Source organism: Teleopsis dalmanni, chromosome 1 (genome assembly GCF_002237135.1).
Source record: "Teleopsis dalmanni isolate 2A chromosome 1, ASM223713v2, whole genome shotgun sequence".
Lineage (NCBI taxonomy): Eukaryota > Metazoa > Arthropoda > Insecta > Diptera > Diopsidae > Teleopsis > Teleopsis dalmanni.
This window is the reverse complement of record NC_051846.1, coordinates 19,251,624-19,276,323: the sequence shown is the minus strand read 5'-3', so window position 1 is coordinate 19,276,323 and position 24,700 is coordinate 19,251,624.

The following is a 24,700-nucleotide window of genomic DNA, read 5'->3' as shown; positions in this document are numbered from 1 at the left end:
TGAACCTTGTTTATACGCTCACTGAAATACTATTAATGACCCGTTGTAATGGTACAGATAAATGTTGTTCATACTCCAGACCAGGAGGACCACCAAAATAGTTATAAAAACCGAAGTAGTCAGCACACGGACAATATTGAAAAAAACAAGCACTACTTCACTAATCAACTGGAAGAGAATCAATTTGACAAGCTTAAGATCCCTATGAATATAATACGAAAACGAGCTTTAATAATTTTTAGTCTTCTACTGACCAAAGGTAGATGCTAAAACATAAGGTTCCATATGTTTTTGTCCTTCTTTGCAGAACCACAACCATGACAAAAATCATTATGTGATCAACAAAGCCGTATTGGTTTCATATCCTTGAATCGCCGTGATCCATCAGTACCGATATCGTAATATTGTAAGTTTCAGTTTTAATGAAGCTAGATTACTCCCGATTTTTGAAGTATGACAGCTCTGTCAGATCGGTGAGAAAGAGAATTTTAAAGATTTTTAATCTTTTATTAATCTTTTTCATGAGGCAAAACAAAGTTCAATTTTTCTTTGCAGAAACACAACCAGGACAAAATTTATTATAAAACTTTCTTAACTCGCAGTGGACTATTAGTACCGATATTTAGTACGTCTCTAATATTTAAGTATAACAACTTTGTTAGATCGGTAAGAAAGTGGATTTTAAAGATTTTTAGTCTTTTACTGGTCTAATCTGGGCACTGACACAGGTAAAACACTTCCATTCTTCTTTACAGAAATATAAGATTAACAAAAATTATTATTAAGTAGATCAAGCTTTCTTAACTCGTAGTGCACTATTAGTTTCGATATATAGTGGTGAGATTCCTTTTTAAATGAAACTTGTTTACGTCTCTAAATTTTAATTAAACAGCTCTGTCAGATCGGTAAGAAAGATTTTTAAAGTTTTTTAGTGTTCTGCAGGCCAAAGGTGAACAGTAGCATATAAGGTGAAAAAAATTTTTTTCTTCTTTGTAGTAAGAAAAGTAAAACTTAAATCATTTTTAGTATTTTACTATCCAAATATAGAAACTGACACATAAGGTGAACAATTTCGTCCTTGTCTGCAGAATCACTAAATCTAATTGTAGGTCTGTTAGCCCGCAGTAACTTGTCAGCACCGATCCCATAATGCTGAGTAGTTTTTGTTTAAAACAACTTTGGTTACGTTCCAAATTTTGAAGTATGTTAGCTCTGTCAGATTGGTTTAAAAAGGGTAATAAAAATGTCTGGTCTTCTACTGGCTAAAGGTCGGAACTGATATATAAGGTGAAATCCAGTTAGCACCAAAAAAATCAGACCAATTGTCATTGCATTTCTTCTTCATTTCTAGTGATTAATCAGCGCTAATACCCTAGTACAGAATTGATTCTACTTGAGTTGTATAACTGACTGATATATAATATTTCTTGATTAACAATTCAATGATATTATACTATTTACTTCAATATTCACCTCATTACAATCAATCTTGTTTTTATAGTAGAACTTCCTAGGAAGTACCTATAACTGAAATTCTACTTTCAATTGCAGGTTTTAATTTCTCACGCAATATTTGAAATTAATTAATATACGAGTAGTACCGATTGACTGATTGAGACAAGATTTTTCAGCCTAAAAACTTCCCTGAAAAATACAAGTAAAAATAAGAGAATCATGCTGAGATACGGAAATGTTTGTCTACTTTTTTTCAGTTGCTAATCATTATTAAATTAAAAAATTCTGCTAATTGAGTACGGGTTAAAAAAGGCGTGGAATATTTTACCACAAATAAAGACAAAAAGAGCTTCAAGGCAATAGAATCAATGCAAAAAAAAGATCGTGTCTCACTTTCAATTTCAAATTAAAATGTAATTAATTTTTGCAAACCTTATACTTAAATTATGTTAATTTCTTAATTATTTTCATACAAAAATAACACAATTTTACTGCGCTCAGTGAAGAAAACAAAAAATATTTTAAAGGCAAAGTATTATTATCCAGAACGGCTACAGCAATCGTAGGAAAAAACATAGAATCAAGATAATTAAGTCGCTCATAATGGCTATATAGTACACAGCAATTGCTTTTGTTCATTAGTCTCAGTTTATGGTAATTCATGATATGCTGAAATCGAAACTAATGATTTATTAGATTTCGTGAATTGAAGTTAATATTAAAGCGGCCTTTTTTAAGGCATATTAACTTAATATTAATGGTGCAAATATATTTCTACACGCTTGTTAATGACTTTATTAAATTGAGCAATTGTATGTGAATATGTTACACACCGCCAATCATTTTGTGGTAATAACTAGAATATTTGTGGTAGGTCTATTAAATTTATATTAAAGTAATATTTTTTAAATCAATTTAAATGAAATTCAAAAATAATTAACAATTTTTATAATCAAAAATTATTAAATTTAACAATAAATATTTTTATGATATTTTACGTATTTGAATTGCCGCTTCTTCAAAGCTGAAAAAAATAAATCACATGTAAAAATAAAGTTCATAGCTTCATAAATGCAATTGTAATTATAAAACTATGTCAGCGATGCAATGTGCTTTTGATTTCCTTAAACTAAAAATGATTATAGTATGGTACCTCTGTACCACTGTAATGACTGGAAACTTTAAAAAATGTTTGAAAACCTGTAGAAAAATTCATGTCAAGTTCGTTAGTTGTGAATATTTTATTGTAAGCCTGCATTCGCACCAAATTGCACAACAGTTTTTGCGCGATCAAACAAGTAAAAAGTCTCACAATTAACATTGCATTTAATTGCGAACATACAAGAGATTTAAGCAACAAACTTGTTTCCTCAGAAGTTGTGAATTGTGTTGCATGCCAAGCACCGCAACCAATGCGGCCAAGCAAAAATGCGTTCCACTTAACACGAACGCATTTAATTAAATTTTTCTTGGCGTTTATATGTGATAGGAGGTTTACCTTAAAGTTCAACCGCTTTTCAACATGTGGCAACGTTTAACTGACCGATTACCGTCTACGGATTGTCGACGCATGTCTCGTGCTCACGCAATAATTCGATTCGATAAACCTGTTAGCTGTTATGACGTCAATTGAAAAAACACTTTACGCATTTTGCCGTTATGTTCCGCATGCCTAAAAGTGGTTGCCTCGCGGCCTAGTCCACTGTGCAATTTTTATTTATTTTATTTTATTTTTTTTTGTTTTACTACATTTGCGTCATGTTATGTGGCGTATTTGTGTCATGTACGTAGTTCATGATGACAACATTCATGCAACATTTATGCGTTTAGTTTCCTCGGAAATTTTTTTTTGCCAAATTATTTTTATTTAATTCAGAAAAAATTTGAAAATTTTATTTGTTTTGTCAATGTCATGACAAAATTTTGTTGAAATTTTGTTTAAATATAAGAATTAAAAGAATTAAAACTGTGTGATAATAATATTTTATTTTGTAATTGCAATATATAATAACATATATATGTAAATAACAGTACAAATATTACATATAGCGGAGAATTATTGTTCCTTTTGTTAATAAATATTTCATTAACAGAGATGGATTAACTAAGAGATAGCTGAGCGAAAAGTGCACAACATATAAATTGAAACATATATCATCTTGTTCGTTTGATATTTAACCACAAGCACACATAAACTGACTCTGCCAAACACCAGCTTCTTTGCTTTTTTATTCAGTGATCATGTCAAACTAAGTGTTTATCAAACTATGTGCAAATGTTTACGACTAATGGGAAAGATGCATGAACTGGGTAAATGGGTCGCATATGATTTGAATGAACGCCTAATGGAAAATCGCAAAGTCACTCGCGATAAGATCTTTCAATGCCACCAAAAATAATCGTTTTTGTATAGAATTATATTGGGTGACAAAACTGAAATTATTTTGAAAACATTTTTAAGTATGTAAGTCGGTCCTTTAAATCAAAAGATGAATCCCTTCGAAAACATGTCATGCATTGTGTTTCTGGGACCAGAGAGGTAATGCGAAACCCTTAACGAACAATGCTATCGTTAACATTAAATATTTCACACATTGATTGGAAAGATGACCGGAATGGCCTAAAAGACATGGAAAGCAAGTTGGTTACACGGCTGACCATAGGTCAGCATATCTTCCTGTGGGTTCTGAGGTAGACTTGAGGTTTGTTAGGGCGGGGTAAGGCAGCGTATTAACTTTTGTTATTGAATTTGACGCCAGTCTATGTTTATAAGTGGATAACCTCACTTTATCTTAATAGATGGAGAGAGTTAAGCACTTGTAGACAGAACAAACTCATGTTCCCGAAACCGTGGGCCAGGGAAGCGACAAAAGTGCTTAGCTAAACGCGGAGCACTCTAAGCTGGTTGACCTCACTCATTACTGGACATGGCAACTTCAAGTATCACCTCAAAAAGATAGAAGACACTTGCAGACTATGTCTAGAAGAAAAGGAGACAGCGGTGCATATATCCAGTACTGGCAAGTAGGAGGAAGACTGTCTTGGGACACCATTGGGTTGGTGACTACTTGGCAGGAAACCTCAAGTTAAATGAGCTGCTTGCATTAACAAAAGATGTAGTTATGCGAACGGAAGCCACTCCAGCTTTAACTTAATAACAACATCCGAGAATCGAAAGACGAAAAAGGACCCAAGTAGTTTCGTAGTCTACTTCGACTAATCCTTCAATTCAGTGAGTCCACTTGTTAGACAGTGCGCTGTCCCAACGTCCCATCATATATATATATATTAAATTTGAGTTCTTTAGTTATAAAACAGACAAATGAGTATTCAATTATATTAGCTTTTTTCATATATGTTTTTTGTACAATTATTTTAATTATTTCATATTTACTTTAAAATAGCTTATAGTACACAAAGAAACTATTATACATATATTAATTACAGTAATAAGACACTAAATTGTGTATTCCTTCAGGTAAAAATGATTAGTTTCTCTTATATATACATATACAATCTGACTCAATTGACCAAGATTTGAAAGTTCCTTGTTTTAATTGCTATTTAAAATATCTTAAAAAAATTATAAATATTGGTAATAAAAACTAAAAGTAAATATCAAAAAAAAAAGAATCAAATCCGCTTTAGTTTTTCAAAGAAAACTCGAACGACCTTGCTTTCATACAGAATGACTAACAAAAAACCAATACGCCTAGAATGAGTCAAATAACCGCAAGCCGAGCAAATCAGCTTGTATGCTCTGAAAGCATTTATTTTAAGTACTAAAATAATAAACACTTCTAAGCCAGATTAAATAATTTTGTTGGTTTCTAATCGAACCGCATTTGCTTTATTAAACTTGCATTAAAACCATTTTAAGCCGACAATAATAAATGAGCGCGTAATAAAGAAAAAATTACCATTAAAATCGTAACTGCTAATCAACAACAATAAAATTGAGTGCTCCGCATACTTGGAAACTATCGGTGCCCCTGGAAAAATCCATACAATATAGGTACTTGGTCATTAATAAAATTTTAAGGTGTAGACATTAATTTACTATTAATATAAGCATAAGCATAATAGTTATGGCTATATGAGTAAATGGGATTTCGAGTATGTCTGCGAAGTTCAATTGATAATGCAACGAAAGGTTCTTTCAAAACGAATTCATTAAATAATTATTAGTAATGATATGAGCCAAAAGTTTCCTTCCCAAGCACAATACAACAATACAAAGAGCATTAAACCGAACAATAATAGATAGATTATAACACTTTTATTGTTCATATATATGTATGTATATGGAATACATTTAACTATACGATACGATTAAATGTTCATATGATACCACCAAATGGCCTTGTCAATGTCGTTTGTTCGCCGTATGTGAATAAACACAATTACTTAAACAATAACAGCAATAAAAACACGTACAGATACATTAGGTGCTTGCATTACTGCATATTACAATGAAATTATAAAACTTATAGATGAATGAAATTGAAGTAAAAAAGTTCATAAAAGCACAAATGGTAACTAACGTACAATTGCATTTTTCACAAGAGCGGCTGTTGCACGCAAAGGAGACCCAAATCCAACTCCGAACCACACCTAATAAATGGAATGATTGGTAATAGGTTTCTCGTATGTTTTCGCTTCTTATCTTTGTGGTCTTGTTTTTACACATTATTTTTATTATTTCATTAAATTTGATCTCATAATGAGTACAATTCTTTTGTCATAAATATAAACAGCGACATTTACTGCTACTCGTATCTTGGAATATTATTTTTGCACTAAAGTTTTGTCTTTTTTCACGTGATCATATATGTATATATAGTCCAAGAAATGTTACTTGCAAAATTCATAGACTCATAATATATAGATTCATAACATATGGACTCATAATCATATATGTATATATAGTCCAAAAAATGTTACTAGCAAATTCATAGACTCATAATGATATGTGTATGTATATCGTAATGTTTGCAAAGTTTTGATTAAGATATCAATTCTTTGCGAAAATTACTGAAGTTGCAACTCCTTTCGAGTAAAATTAGAAATCGAAATTATGGAATGGTATGAGGTACACCAAGAATGGCATTATTATTAATTATTAAAAGAGTAGACGAGAAAATTGCACAACAGCCGGTACTGCGGCCAGAAGAGACCTATTGTACCAGTTTCACTATTGATTAAACAAAGCCCCTTAAAGCTTTGTGAATAAAGTCTAGAACTAAATCTAGAGAAGAGTTCTTAATCTGCTCTGGTGACAGAAATTCTTTATGAAACAGGTTTCTTCTGTGCGTTATTAAAGCTGGACAGTCACAAAGCATGTGCATGGTCGTTTCCTTATCTTCGAGGCATAATCTGCATTCCGAGTTAGCAGATAATTGTAGTTTATGAAGGTGATATTTCAGACCATAATGACTTGTAATGAAACCCGTTATCAACCTTAAATTACATTTTGAGAATTTAAGAATGTCTTTGTAGGAGTACGGTGTTATCAGTGCTTTGCTTTGTCTGAGTCCTGGAAAGTTTACCCAGTACTCCAGCCGCATATGATTTTCCATTTCTTTGATAATCTATTTTGTACTGGCCCAGTTTATTCCACAAAAGGGTTGAAGCAAAGCAGTTTTTGATGCAGTTCTGGCTAGCTCATCAGCTTTTTCATTTTCCAAAACTCCTCTGTGGCCCGGAACCCAGTAAAGGCTTACCTTATTCCGAGCTGCAAGTGATTGCAGAAGCTCGTAACACTCAAGGACCTGTTTTGATTTGAAAGTCAAAGAAGAACGACCAAGAATGGTAACATACATATATATAAATTTCTTTAACATCTAGGAGGAGAATGGGGCTGCAAAAGGATTAGATTAGTAATTCAAAATTTTTGTAATAAAGTTATGGTTAGACATCTTAAATCGACTATTAATATGAAGAAACTGTTCCGTCATTCAATTCTTTTGCATAGCTGAGATGAGACAAGTTTAAAGCCGAAAACTTCATCGAAGTGAGTATATGTAGAAAGTTCATGTATGCTAAATCAGATAATGTCTGCTCAATTGATATATTGATATCCTGTCCGATAATATAAAGCACTGATTCGACACAACGAAATCCAAGTTCAATGAATTCAATGAAAATAATAGCTGAAAAAAATTGGTTTAATTCATTATTATAGTTTTTTTTTATTTATAAAAGATTCTGTTTATTTTGAAACACTCTTTGCTACATATTACGTATTCAGCTCTGTCAACATCAAATATAATATAAATGTACGTAACAATAAATATATTAATTCGTTCTAATCGTTCATCACTCTCAACTTAATTTATATAGAACTTATATTTTTAAAAATAAAAATGGAGTTTTAAAAGCACATATGTGCAGCTTTCAAGCATATTGTTGTTCAATTAATTTAAAATTGTGTTGTGATATTTCAAATATTAATCATGGAAGTTCAAGCATTCATTATGTCCCTAAATTGCGTTAGTTTGTTAGCTTTATTTTAAAACTTACCAGTCAACTAAACATACGGAAGAGACTTTTAAAAACTAAGTAAATCTTTAAACTCTTTAATCAAATATGTAGATCTCTCCGCACAAAGATATGGCAATTCAATACTAATGTTCAGACCTAACTTTTGTTTAGCAAAGAGAATTGAAAAATAGAAGTCAGCAGCGTGCAATTTCTACAAAGCTTTTCCAATAACAGTCTTTGTCGCACCTTATGGTTATTCTGACTAAATCCAACACCAAATACCAAAATACTGGCTCAGATCAAGCAGCTACCAATTACAGAGGAAAGAATAACTTGAGCCACATTTTATTTAGATCTGTAAAAGATACTGTCAAAAAATTCAAGATAAACTTGAGGGATTACCATACAACACATGGCGATTTGATTTGAAGTTAAGCGTTTGTCATCTGACAGAATTCAATAAAATAATTTGGCTACTGTTCTTTTGAGCGACTGTGTGAGACTTGAGCCCACTAAAACCACATCATAGAAACCAGTTGGGACCTCAGTTATTAAATATTTCCGGCGGGAATCATATTACAGTAAACATGAATTAAAAGACTAATAAACTCGGTAGCTGAGTTGATAGAGCAAGTGTGGTTACAATTCAACGAATTACAGTTCTATATTTTATAATATAATATTACATAATTTCATGTGGTTGTAAATAAATCTATATTCTAGTACAGTGAAAACTCTGTTAGACATGATTCATTATGTAGTATTCATTATATGGTAACATTTATTCTTTCAAGATGGATCTGCTGTCAAAATTAAATAAGATTTTCCTAACAATAATAAAAAGAAATTGGTATAGATATATTTTAGACCTAAGAGGATGTATGTTCTGGTGTTGGTTACTTATCCTTTTCACTTATAAATAGTTAGCAAACATTTTGCTTAAAAAACTTTATTTATTTATCGTGTTACTGTACTGACTCTGCTAACAAGCGATGAAAGCATTACAACTTTCATTTTGAAAGAAGACTGTCCGATTAATGTTTAGTTTGTACATCTTGTTGATTGTTAGGTTAGGTTATACCGGCGATCCCAAGGGTACCTACCCATTGTATTACTCCCTTATTATCCCATTGTATTACCGTATAAGGGAAAATCTTTTTTTTATTATTATAACAAATATATTAAAATTATTCAACTAAGTAAGTGTGTGAACAATAATTACGTACTTCACATAGCATTAAATTCATTATATTTTTTAATAAAATATATTAAAAAATTTTAATACAATAAATGCAAATATTAAAAATATTTAAAATTAATTATATGTTTGGTGTATTTATCGATTTATCTGCAGTACTACTACATAACAGTTGGCAAGAGGGCGTTAACATTGTGTTAACATTACGTTAACAGTTAATAATTTAACAGCTTTTAAGCTATTAATTAAATTACAGCAAACATTGCTTGAGTGATTTGTTTCCATTGTACGCAGCTGGACCTTGACATTTCTTATAAATTTTAATTTCGATACAAAAGCGTTTTTTGTTTTTGTTGTGGAAAAAATCTTTCCTTTATAACCATTGAACTTGAGATCACGTATGAGATTTGAAATTAATAAAATCAGAAATTGTATGCAATGCCGGTTTCCGCCCCATTAAAGTGCTTTTATGAATCAATTTAATTACAGTGTATGAAAAATAATAATAATAAAATTGCTGTAATTTGAAATACAAAAATCATTTTACAATTTAATTCAAATTTTCTTGTACAATCGTGCTGAGTACTCATATTAACTTCTAAGAAAACCAAATTGAAAAGTAAAATAATTTAAAAATAAGTACAAAATTTAATTACAAATGACTTAAATCTATTTATTAGTTAATTATGCATAGAAATAGAGTAATTAAATTCAATCAGACACTTTTGTATCTTATTTCAAGCACACCTGTTCTACAAATCTTTGTGGTACGGAAAGTATCTTAGTTTTGTTGCTGGAGCAATTGGCAAAAATGTGGAAAATTCTAAAATTAGTTAAATTGTTTTAATCTAGTTACACTTCCTGTTCTTTTGAAATTTTTTTAATTTATTTGATTTGATTGCGTGTAGACTACCTTATAATGATTGTAAATATGCTATACGTAGGTATTTAGTATAAAATATTATAATTATGCCCGCATATTCACTTTCTATTTCTGTTATTAAATTTATTACAGTTTTGTCTTGTCATTATGTGCCTTTGCCCCCTGTATTTGTCATATCATAAACGACCTTGTTACAAATTCATTTGGAATGTTGTTATTATATTTGCTTAGAGCTGAACAAAACGAATAACGGATACCTGCAAGTCATTGCTAGAAATCACTGAACTTTTATTAGTTAAGCTTCATTCATGAAATATTTATGTTGCTATATAGATATATGTGTAGTGCCTATGAAAGATATAATAGATAACAAAAGTAAACAAAAATATGAAAAATACAAACTTATAATAAAACATTGCAAACACTTATGACAAATGAAATAACGTAACAGATAGTGCAAAAAAATGTTTACATTTTAAGTACTGACGTTCCGGCAAATATTGATATGAAGCTGAATATATTATCTGGAAAAATATTATATGTGTATATAGTAAAAAATTTGCTCGTTGAAATTTCTATCCTTTATTTTTCTTAATATGTAATAAATATTATTATTATTATTATTCACTTTATATTACCCATCTTAAAAGTTACCGAAACGGTCATTTTGCTCTTTGCTTACCAGTGGACATCAGTGCACACATCAATTTCTACTTTATTTCCAAATGTAATTTTAAACCGGGGTTTCTTTACAGTTAAAAACTGTAAAGATACATCATGTTCGCATTCCAAGAAAATATTTCCGCTTATCTCTAAGATAAGAAGACTTACTAAAACTTTAAAATAGATCTCAGTGAAATAAAGTCTGCTTTGATATCACCAAGGTGTTTGATAAGGTGTGAAATAAAGTGTTGATTCTCAAACTAACAAATTATGATATTCCAATTCAAATGATAAAACTTTTAGCTAGCTTTTTAACAAATAGAGAGAACTAGGACAAAGTACAAAATCACTTTTCTTCTATAAACAAAATTAAAGTGGACATTCCCAGAGAATCCCCATAGTCTTCTTTATTGTATAACGTATATAAAGTAGATCTTCCTTCGGAGTCTATGAATATAATATCGCTCTCTGCACACGGCACCTGCACGCCTGCATTATATGTACTGACAAAAACGATAATTCTGTTAGAAATAATTTACTATTTCATATTGATAAGATAGTGAGATACTTCCGAAGGTGCGGAATTAAGGTAAATGATAAAAAACCGAAGCATTTTTCATCAAAAGATGTGGAAATATAAATCCAAAGAAATAGAATAGAATAACTATTTAAAATACTTATGTCCAACTTTTGACAGAAGATACACTTGACTAAATAATATAAGGATCATAGGAGCATGAATGCTTTAAAATTATTAAGACAAGAAAAGTTGGGTATGCAAAAAAACTTTACTTTATAATCAAGTAATTGCGCCTAAAATGTTTTATAGCTGAATTTCTCATAGCAATGTTGCTCTATTTATATTAATAAGTTTCGATGGAAACCCCTGAATCATTTTAACTATTAAAACGTCATTCCGAATTTTGTCAAAGATAGGACGCCGAGAATTTTCTTTTATTTTCTTGGAGTTTTTTTTAGAACAGATGATATATGTTACATGTCATACTTATACAAAGAAAGTACATAATTTTCCTGAGAGGGAGGGAGTTATGAATCCTGCGGCACTTCTATCTCTATCTACTTTCTCGTTAAAAATTAATATCTTGTTTTAACTTGGAACGTCATATTTTCTAGAAAATTTTCCAATAACCTTAATTAATTTCGTTGAACTTCCTGCTTTAAATTTCAAATATTAGGACATAATACCGAGTATTTTTCAAGATATAACGCAACGAATATTTTTAGCATTTGCTTGCTTTTTGTTATAATGGATAATATATATTACATGTCATCCATAAATAAACAAAGTACTTTACTAATGATAAAATTAAGGCATTTCTCTCAGAATTTATCCTCTAGTTGAAAATTAATTATATATTTAAAAATTAAGATTTTCTTCTAGTTAAAGCTGTGATTCTTGCGGTACTCCTAACTAAATCTACCTTCTAGTTCAAAATCGATTACTTTTCTTAAACTTGAGATAGCTGTGATCCGAACGGTACTCCTGACTGAATTTGTCTTCTAGTTGGAAATTGTTTGCTGACTTTAATCAATTAATTATGCTTTCTAAATTATACAATATGTTTAGTTGGAAGCCCCTGATGTTTTCTTTTAACTGTTGAAGCTCATCGAACTTTGTCGAAAGCTTAAGTTTAATAATACAACTGAATACAAAATAATTATTTATTTGGAGATTTTAACTCTTACTTGCATTTTCTTTGATATTAAAAGTAGGTTGTTTTCGAATATGTTCGAATTTGAAATTTATATAAAAAGCGTGATCTGTTATAAAAGTATGTGTCACAAACTTAAGGACATGAATTAACTGTGATAATTTATTGCTAACAATTTGACTAATTTGAATAGAACAACGTCACTATGATTCCATTCGTGTGCAAAGCAACTGAGTCTGCACGGTTTAACTAAATTTTAATCCGGTAACCCACTGAGATACATTCGTTCCAAATAATTTTGCATGCCACGATAGCAGCGCTTACCGTTTCGTTGCGCTTAAATAAGCCAAATGCTTACTTAAAAAATTAAAATATTAAAAAAAAAAAACAATTTTTATTTGAAAATCTACAAGGCAATGTTTGTTGAAATTATAATTTTAAATTTGCGATATTCAAATTGCTCGACTTCGTCATATAAATTTATAAAACGAAGCCTTCACGCAGCACAACTGCAAAATGGATTTTATCATTGTAATTTCATCTGTAAAATGACCAGAAAATGAAATTTTTCAACTTCGAATCATTTCAGTTCGAGACTCAATAAATGCAAAATTAAACTTTTGACCATAAGACGAACGAACTACTTTTCGCCATTATCTGCTCCTAAGCGATTAACTCATATTGGATGGAGTACATTGGAGCGGCACAACGACTATGACTAACTATAAAATAATGCTCTGAGGACATTTGCAATGTAGTCGTAGTCGTGTAGTACTTTACCTTGCGAGGGTGTTCACTATCTTGTATCTGCAAACAATACTGTGCACAGTTTTTAATAAATCTTTTTGTTGTGATTTGAAAGTTTACATAATTAATGATTAAACTATATTTTATACTTAAGTTTATTTTATTTTAATAAATATTGACCAGCTTGTGCCAATGTGCCATGTGGAAATGTGGCTGAATCAAGGCAGTTCAAGTTACTTTATTACAATTTTTGTTATATTTTTCAATTCTTTCAAATGCTGCGGTACCGTAGCGCATTTTCCCCACTTTCAGTTGTGACTTTGCTGTAAAAATGTTGCAGTTACACGCTGACAGCTGCCAGATCGGCTCTTTCAAAGCAGCCTCCGTGCTGCACTGAGTTATTATGCAACTCTTGTTGCCATTGTACCGCGATAGCTTAAAACTCTACTCCAATTTTATTAACTCTCGGCTGTGGTTCAGCAAGTCCTGCCTGAAGTTGCAGGCGAACGTGCTGCACTTTGATATGCAAATGCTGTTTTATTGAATGTGAAAGGCTAAGTCGCTTTAAATATTTAATGCAATTATTTTTTTACTTTTTCTATTATTATTTAGCATTTTTTCAGAAAAAAAAATTTTTTAAATATAAGTTATTTAAGGTGCAGAAAATTTATGTTACACAAAGACAAAGAGGCGCTCTGAAGGCTTTTTTCTTTCGTAAGTAGGGCAAATGTGATGACCCTGGTACTACTTTGAGCCATTGTTGTTAGTCCGCATTCGATAAACCCGCATTGCACCATTAAAGGCACAATTGTTTATATTTTGTACTGCAAGTAATGTCTTCTAATATTTTTATTACATACTTTATAGCAGTTTAATGTTTATACATACTTATTTACTTCATACAAAGTAACATAATATTGTGTGAACTACTCAGAGCTCAGAGCCATAAAATTCAATTCAATGCAGGTGTAAATTTGATATACGAAAATCATATGTGCCGCTTGGGCAGTTATTAATTAAACGGGCATAAAGTCTACTAAAGTCGGTTATATTATTGACTGATTTTATTATGCATTTTGTTGCGAAATATTTGTGCATTTTGGAATTTAAACAATTTTTTAATTTCAATATTTTTTTTTTAATAAATTCAAAATGGTTTTATTTTCATTACATGAGAACATTTATAGCTTCGTATAATTTATACCATCAATCTCAACCAAAAAAAAAATATATATAGATAAATTTATTATTCAGCTAACAGATAAGCTACAAAGTTATTTCTGAGGTCAAAAACTACCATCACTTATCTGGAGTTCTTTTCATAAAAGAACTGCAATATTTATTACATTGGATTAGTATCTTTATGCAAATACAATCTTGTTCTAAAATTTACTAGTATTTATTCTATTTTATTGCAATTTTAATATTGAAGCACAAATCTTCAATTCTGAACTTTAACTTCTTGACTCAAACTTTAATTCCACTCTATTATTGTCAAATAAATAAAACATCAGAATATCAGTTCATGGCTTAAATTTACTTTCGTTTATTTAAATCAAATTTAGATAAATTCATTAAAAAATTCAATGATAATTTATTTCTAAGACCATTCAAATGTCAACATTGCTTAAGATTTTCAAAAATCTTTTAACTAATTCTTTAAGCTAAAAAGATTAACTGTTCTGCATAAAGAATGCAGCTCTTTTCGTCAAAAATTGATAAAGATCCATACCATAGTATTAAGATGCCCGACAGGGATGTCAATCAGATAAATATTTACTGCCGGTTAAGAAAACATGCTAAGAGATTTAGGTGCAGTTATGAAGAAGATGAGATGCGTAGATTAAACACACAACAGACTTATTTTGTCTCAGAATGTACAATCCTCTGATTAGAGGGCATTAAGTGCCCTTTAATCTGTTTGACTACTTATTGCTGACCCTCTCTCTTAGTGGAGCATAGGACCTCAACGATTTCTCTAAATTTTATTTTGTTGCCAGTTTCTCTCGTAATTTGGTTTCAGAAGTACTGTGCATCACTAAAGTCATATTCCACGGTTCTTCACCATATCTTAACGGGGGCTCCAGGCCAGTATCTACCTTGTGAATTCCAGTAGGGTTTGCTTTGTTAAGCAGGACGTAGTTTTCCTGAGCGTGTGGTCAAGCCACTTACATTTTCTTCTTTTGATTTCATTAATCATTAATTCAGTATTTGCCTAATATGATTGCAGGTGGTTACTGCATCTTGGTTCTAGGGTTTTAGCGAATTTTCGTAACCTATTTTAAAACAATTCTAATACTACTCTGTTTTATTATAATTTATTTATTATAATACTGCGGCCAGAAGAGTCCTATTGTACCAATTTCACTATTAATTACACAAAGCTCTTTAAAGCTTTGTGAACAAAATCAAGAACTGAATCTAGAAAAGAGCTCTTAATCTGCTCTGGTGACAGAAATTCCATATGAAACAGGTTTCTTCTATGCGTTGTTAAAGCTGGACAGTCACAAAGAATGTGCATAGTCGTTTCCTCATCTTCGAGGCATGATCTGCATTCCGAGTTAGCAGATAATGACCATAATGACCTGTAATGAAAGCCGTTATCAACCTTAAATTACATTTTAAGAATTTGTAGGAGTACGAGAATGTCTTTGTAGGAGTACGGTGTTATCAGTTGTTTACTCTGTCTGAGTCCTGGAAAATTTTCTCAGTACTCCAGCAGTATGTGATTTTCCCTTTCCTTGATAATCTGATTTGTACTGGCTCAGTTTATTCCACAAAAGGGTTGAGGGCCCATAAAAGCAGTAAAGGCTTACCTTATTCCTAGCAGCAAGTGATTGCATGAGCTCGTAACACTCTAGGACCTGTTTTGATTTGAAAGTCGAAGAAAATACTACTCTGTTACTGTGTTTGTTGTTTGTCATAGTGTGTATCCGTAATGCATTTTAGAGTTATGAAATTTGATCTGAAATTCGCTCACATCCAGAAATAAATATACATCAGTGTTTAAATATAGATTACTTATCTAGCGTTTCTTTAGATCAAATCTTGCTTTAAAGATGTCAATCAACATTCACATCCAATTTTATTTTTATAGTTTCCAATTCTTTTATTATTATATTTTTATTATTTATTTGTTATTTTTCTATCATTCATTTATTATTTTTTTACTTAGCATCTATGTGAATTATTCCATTTATTAACGTCGGTCATAATTCATTTTTAATTTTTATAACTTTCATTGCTAGATTTTGATTTGTTTTTAGTTTGAACTCTGTTTGACCTTAGTTAAGCATCAAATTTGTGCTTATCGCAAACTGTGTTCTGTCAAACACCTAACAACGTAGTAATAAAAATAAATATGTTTTTTGTTAAACCCAACATAAAGGTACGTACACCTCCAAATGCCAACCATATCGCGCTACACATTAGCCAAATTTAATATGTTTATGTGCTGGAAACACGTTAACCTAATCGGTCTTGACCAGGTAAATCTCATGGTATGTTTCTCCATGGAGCTTTATAAACGATTCGCATCAGCATCGGCATCAGCATCGGCATCAACATCGGCATCGGGTTTGCCACTTTAAGCGCGGCTGTAAATGTTTTGGTCTTCACCTCCAGCACCGTTCAGAATAAGTGTGAAACGATAAGAATCTGTGCTTGGAACGAATTTGCCTCATACATTTACTGACAGTAAGTGACACCCACTCTTGTTGTTATGATTGCAACCACATATTATGTAATCAAATAAATCACTTTTTGGTTCCTACCAGAAAGCAAAAGCGCACTTATGTTTACCTAAGCCAGTGTTTGTTGTTCACCAGATTAAGCCAGCTAATCTCACTGTTTTTCTTGTCGGTTAGTGATTTTTTTTTCTGCTTTTTTTTTGTGAAGAGATTATAAGATTTTTTTTTAATCTTTAATTTTGCCTGAAACAACAAAAAAGTGTAAACATGTTTAATGCATAACAACTTTGAAGAATTTGATTTCATGGCAAATTTACAATTTTCATTTAATTTTGCGAAAAACACAAAAAATCATTGCTTTTGATTTAAATTAATTTTATAATTTGTTAAATGCAAATTTCGAAAAGCAAACAAAGCCAAATTGCAAGCGAATATCTTTGTAATTCTAGTAATTGAGATAAAAAATCGCAGCGATTTAACAAAAGAGTTGCTAGCAACTTTTCTACATTGCCGCCGACAAAATGGCAATTGACGGTAGTTGACAGTTTTGGCCAATTTTGAATTGAAATCAAATTATAAAATCAAAAAAAAAAAAAAAAAAAAATTAAATACAAAAACTTAATGGAATTCAATAAAAGTGCAAAATGTAGACAAATTTGCTCTTTTGTAAAAAAATATTCGAATGCAATGATTTAATTTGAATTTTGATTATTTGAGATACACTACATTCATTCGCTTGCGATTGCATAAATTTGCATATATTTGTAGTTTTAAAATGTTTAGTTGATTTATAAAAAAAAAAAATCATTTTAATATTTATAACTTAACAACATAATACCAGTATAGTTAGTTTTAATTAATATGGGAAACATACACTTCTCCTGCTACTACGATTAGCTGCGGACTTGTGCACTCGTAACTTTACATTTACACAATTCTGTCCATAAAGATCGAGATTTGAGTTAGACTTCATATCATGCAAATAATCTAAACGAAATAATAATAATAATATGGCAAAATCTGGTAGCCAACTAACAAAGGAATTGCATAATTGAAATGTACTGAAACGGAAACTTACAACTTCACCACGCCCACAGTGATTAATTTGCCCAAGTATAACAAAAGGCCTATAATCGCAGTTTGATTTATAATTCCATTAAATCTTGCATCTGAATCAATAAAAAAACAAAGAGATTGTTTTGCTCCAAACCTCATATCTCTACTGCCGTTGTTCCTCAGTCAATTTTTGAATATTTTTAGTTCTATTTTTATGCACTTAGGCCTTTGGAGCCCCAAGTGTTTGAGCTGTTCTGCATTGCTACATCTGCTGAAGTATAGATGAGGGTATGGTTTTATGGAATAATCGTTGAAATTCTGTTCGAAGTGCAAAATGAATTCGTTTCGAATTTAAGCATTTTCTAAACTCAAGTGAAGGTCAGTTTTTGCAAATAGAATTCATTTTCTCGGAATACTTAGTTTGAAAATGTTGCCTAATAACATGCAAATTTGTTTTAAGGTTTCATTTAATGTTTCTATTTTTTGGTTATTTATTTTTTTTTTTGGTTAATGGTTAAGGTTTTCTTGAAACAAATCAATTTCCCTCTAAAATTGGTTCGCATTTATCATAACTAACATAAATCACAAACTCTAAATACGTATCTAACTATTATCCTATTATCTATCTATTATTCATTCTTATTTGCATTTATGGTAACTAAGATCTTAATTTTCTATTTTATAAATATTTAGTTATAGAGTGCAGCCCTATTTTAAGCAATTAACCCGGTAATGAACAGAATTATTTTTGCCGCAGATTTTGTTAATAAGACATATATTAGTTTATTTCAACTTCCAGAGCAAGAATATGAGGTCAATCCTTTGATACGTGTTGACACTTTTCCGGAAAATGTGAAAAACCTGCGTTGTCATATGGTATATCTGGAAGCATTATAATATATATGTTATTTGCATTACCATATGTTTGTCGTGGATTATTTCGGGTTAAGTAAAATTATTGGAACTTATTTTTCTCATAGATTATTATTATTAAATATTAGTCTGTGAATACACCCTGAACGAAAAGATCTATTGTGCGCCTAAGAGCCCAACTAATTCAATTCCAGACGATTCATAAATCTCGTAATTGCTGAGGGCTTAATTTTACCTATTTAATGGGGGACTAAGATCCTGCTAACAAGTTAATCAAGTCTATGTCTTTCCACCGCTGGACAGTTGCACAGAATATGTTCTAATGTTTCCTTCTCCTCATGATAGAATCGTCAGGAATCACTTTCTACCGCACGAACACACACGTTGTGTAACCAAAATGTAGATACACCAATAGTCTATTTCCTACCAATAATAGGTCATCCTAATCAGACTACCGCGCATATTCTTAATGAGTACTTGATATTTTTTTACTAAAACACGATAACTGTCCTGGTTATATGTGTTTTAAAGTGAAATCCTTAAACACATTAAAGCTTTAAATATTTATTCATTTGGTGTTGATATAACTATTTATACAACTTTATAATTTATTTATGGATATTTGTGTACGATATATAAATAATTATGGACTAATAATAGAAGTTTGTAAACGCAATCTAAATGTTTTAGCACTTAAAGTACAGAAAACTCACTGAAGTTATACAGAGTTAACAGAGTTAAGTTATTGTGATAGACATATTTAAGTACTCAAATGTTTTTGCGTAGTACTCAGGCCCAGCCTGTTTAACATACTCGGCTAATTAATCACACGGTTATTCTTAAGAGTATGTTACTTAAAAATTGTTAGCACATCAACATTGACTACATATATTTCTATCATACAAAGCAGATCTATTACAGCACATCCAATGACTACATATATTTCTATCATACGAAGAAGATCTTAGAAATTGATCCGACTTGACAACGTATTTCCTTAATAATGTTTCGTATGAAATTCAAAGAGTGTAAAACCATTGCAATCTTTCAATTATGTTGTTTAAGAGGATGTCTTGCATCAACTAAGAAATTGATTGCTAGTTTGTATTGTTTTTAATTCTTCATCAGTTTAATATAATGCCCAAGCAATACTTCATAGTAGAAAATGTTATAATTCTCCATATCTTCCCAAAATATTTTAATAAATTGAAAAGAGCAACTGGCAAAGTTTAGCTGCTGAGATCGCCTATGGCAGCTAATGTCCTTAGACGATTTCGGTAGCTTCCACAAATTCATAAATTTTGCAAGCACTATAATAATTTTATTGGAAGGTTAAATTTTTAAGAAAATATATAAATCAATCCTTCCCAATAACCTAAAACTAATTGAGTTGAATATAACAAAATTTAAGGGAATTTAATAAATAAAATTTAATAATTAAAATTTAATAAAACAAAAGTCATAATCAACAATTTATTGCACATAAACGGCATTACGAGTTCTTGCTTATTTGTTTAGTACATTTATAATTCTCATTTAGTTGAATATAATGTCAATAACATCTTAAATAGTTCCAGATAATACAATTCTCAATAACTTTACAAAAGTTTTTAATAAAGCGACAGCAATACATTGAAAAGTTAAGTGGGCGAAATCCTTTACGAGAATTAATGTCCGTGATGGATTTCACCTGCTTCGAAAATCAATGCATTCAATATAATAAGTAGTAAGGGATTCATATTCAGCTATATGTTAATATGACAACTGCGTAGAAGAATTAATGACTTATACTGTAGACATAATTATAATTTATAATTCTCATTAGGTTTGATAAATGATGACATGTTGAATATGTAATAAAATATTATTACTCTTAATGTATTTACAAAATATTTTAGCGAAACCACAACAGAAAATGAGAAAGTTAAGTCAAGGAAATTGTCTATGAGGAGTATGTCTTTGTACGATTTGGATTGCTTGCGCAAACTTATACATTTACAAAGTGCTGAAAAAGCCGTTAATGGATGGATGTGGTGTCAGTTATACTATTCAAAACTAATAGCATTACTTTTAATTATTATTTTATAGAATATATTAATAAGTTAGTATGACATGATCTAAGTATTTATTCCATATATAACTGTAAAGATTGGATTGTTTGTGAAAGAAGGCATTAAGAATAGAATACCACTAACGGTGCTCTATTGAGTACAGAACGAAAATTTGTAAAGGGCCGTCCACTAGACGGTGTTGAGATACAACAGTATTGGTCTAATGACACTCATATATAGCCATTGAGTAATACGTGGTTGTAACCCACCACCTTTTACCACTTTTAAAAATTCCATGTTAACAGCTTTTTGACATAGAAGCAGCAAATAAATACATAATAAACGCAATCAATTAGATGATCAATCATCTCTATATCATATAAGAAAATATTACCACCAACGAGTATTGTAAATTTTTGTATGCAATACGAACCATTTTAATGGGAGAGTAACGCATGATAGTTATTAAGTTATTAAACTTTAATTAAAATTCGAACTGCTCAAAGTATGAATAACAAAGATAAATAAATATATCGTAATTATTAATTTTGAAATATGTTGTTGAACAAACTCAATATACATTTCGAATAATTTTTCAACCTTTGAGTGCAAAAAGTTGGTCAAACTGGCAATTAGAATTAGTAAAGCCACCGAAGGCATTATATGGCTTTGGGAAAAGTTAACATGTCTGAGCTACTGAAGCAATTAAAATAATTTATTTTTCCTGCTATTAATTTAAATGAGAAGTTGTCAACTTCTTGCAAAAGTTTTGATTTTACTATTAAAGAATTTAAGAACAAGTTTAGTTTAAGAAAAGTAATTATTAAAATGTTGCAACATATTCCATGCATTGTTGCAAGACACCAAAACTTGCATCAACTTCAGAAATCTATGCAAATCATGTCAATTAAGTGCGATTGCCTTGTTTCAGATTCAGATAATATTTATTAAAAGTTGTGCAATTTATTCAAGCTTTTTCTACGAGCTGGTATGATAAGAATTAATATTTATTGGACAATTTTTTATTAAACAAAATTTTTTTTTTTGGAAACAATATAGATAGCATTTTACATAGGCATATGGGTATATTCCAACTGATTTAAGCCAAACTCAAACCAAATACTGTCCATAGCATTGAGATCGGTCGTGTTTCTGTCAATGCGTGAATAAAATTAATCATTGGATAATTGCGATTTCGCTGGGTTTCAGGAATATATAATACTTGTGTATTATATATTCTGCTGTGATCTTCAAACACAAAACATGATCTTCTTGTCGTAGCTATTCGGCCTTGGTGTTGAAGGACCGGCTTCGAAAGTGGAAGCCACGATTTTTTCTGCTTTGTGTGGTCTAAATAAATTTACGGCTAAAACCTTGATAATTCTATATAAAAATAATTTTCTTTTGTCGCATTTCACGAATAACTTCACGAATAACTTTTCTTGGCATTCAAATAGTATGGGACCCATTTCCCCAGTTTATTAATCTTTTCTGTTGCTTTTCTGTTTATTCACTGCTTTTATCAATTGCTGTTGAGTTTGAGTCATCATCCAATAACTCCTACCGTTGCTCATCTTCGCATTTTTATGATCTAGTAGACAACTTACTGTCCCTCACTACCTTTAAATTGTCGAAACTATCTCTTACATGTTCTAATCGAAGGAACGTGTTCATCATATTTTTCTACCAGCGATCTACCTTTTTCTACCTTTTTTTGATAAAAAAATTAAAGCAATATGTGCCGCAAATGTTCTTTCTCAGACACAAAATTTGGCTTACTGAATGATAAAACAGGCGCGTTAGTTTTTGGAGGACTCAATATATATATGTTATATATGTATATATGTTTTTAGTAAGTTTGTAATATGTAAGATAAACAGAATTACTTACTTATTTATGTCGGCGTCATCTCTTAGTTAAGTCGTAAAGAACTTATTCATACAGCTGGTAAAATCTAATATTATTTTCTAATTGTAATGTCGTTAGAGTATTTCTAACGGCTGGTAATTACCAGATAATCTATTGACAAATTGTGAATAAAAATACTGCTTACGGAACTGTCTGCCGGTGGGTCTGTAAGTTTGTCTGTCTATTTCTCTATCTATCTTTTTTTATCTTTTTGTTTGCATCTCTGAATGTAATCAAATTACTTTCTAACTACTAGACTGAACTATGAATTGAATCTTTATCAAAAGCAAAGTCTACTACTTATTTTATTGCACATAATTTATGGATTAAATTGTTATTAACTATAAATTTTATAGTTATAAATTTTTATAGTCAAATTCATAAAAAGAGAAGTAACTTTTAAACATAAAAAATATTAAATATTTGCAGCCAGTTATATTATATATTTTTTTTTATAACTAAAACTAAGTTTTTATTCTAACTGTTTTGGTAAAATTTTTCAGCTCGGATTTAATTACTTAGTTCACTTTATTGTTTATTAATTTTTTTTTTTTATTAATCTGTTAAAAATTGTTAAAATTTTTTTTTATATTGAAAATTGCATTTAATGGCATGTTTTGATACAGTTCGGATTGATTACACAAACTACGAATTTTAATGTAATTGATTTCAGATTAACTGATATGACTTTAATTTGGCTACTGGAACAAAGTATTATTGCTAAATTATTCGCTTTCGGTATGTATTCGTAAATTGATTATACTAGAAATAATTGGAAATTGCTGAGAACTGTTAACAAACTTCTGAACTGTGAAAATGATTTTTGCAAAACATAGAAATCTATTAATTTTGTTAAATCTTTTAATAATAAATTTTATCAAAGTAAACTAATTAAAAAATAAAAAATAAATGTAAATAATAACGAATAATAGTTACAGGCCTCCGTGAAATTTGTCGATGTGAAGTGTACAGTCTTCGACAGAAGAATAGTCGAAATCAAAACCTGCCAAGTGACACCATTTACACGTCGGATAAATGATTTATCGATTTATGTAAAAGTGTTAACATTACCAGTCACTCAGATTGATGTAAGTGTTTAAAAGCTTACTAAATAAATTTTATTTTATTCTTAATAAATGCTAATAAAACATTTTTTTTGTAAGGTCTCTATGCAATTATTTAAACAGGACACTACTGAATATAGGCCATGGTCTTTGAACACCACAGTCGATCTTTGTAAATTTCTCAACTATCGAAAAAATCCCATTTTCAACTTTTTCTTTAAGTACGTCGAAGATTACACAAATTTAAACCATTCCTGTCCCATAACGGTAAGTTCGCTACCTGATATTTTGATAAGCTATTAATGAAATTTATTTTCAGGAAGATTTCATTGTAAAGAAATTTCATGTGCAGAACGGTAAAATCACATATCCACTACCTTACGCAAATTATTTACTTTATATTCCCACATTTATTCAAGGCATAAAAGCTTATGATATTAAACTTTATATGTCATATGATAAAGGCAAATTTTGAAAAAAATATATTTTTTAATTAAAAAAAATGAAATTTTGATGTAATTATAAAGCGTGTATAAGCAAAGACCTATATGCTTTTACTAATTTATTAGCAAAAGTTAAAAATATTTCTACAATGTATAATTTTATTTTTATTATTTAGAATGTCTAATACAAATATGAGTTTATTCCGTATATATTATAGTAAGTAAGAACACTATGGCTAGAACTCAAGAAATTGAAATGAGTTTATTCCGTATATATTATAGTAAGTACGAACACTATAGCGAGAACTTAAGAAATCGGAATGAGTTTATTCTGTATATATTATAGTAAGTAAGAACACTATAGCGAAAACTCAAGAAATTGGAATGAGCTTATTCCGTATATATTATAGTAAATAAGAACACTATGGCGAAACCTCAAGAAATTGGAATCCATTAAGATCGCCTGATTTTATGTAAGGAAACATTTCAACAAATATTAAAAATTTTCACTAAG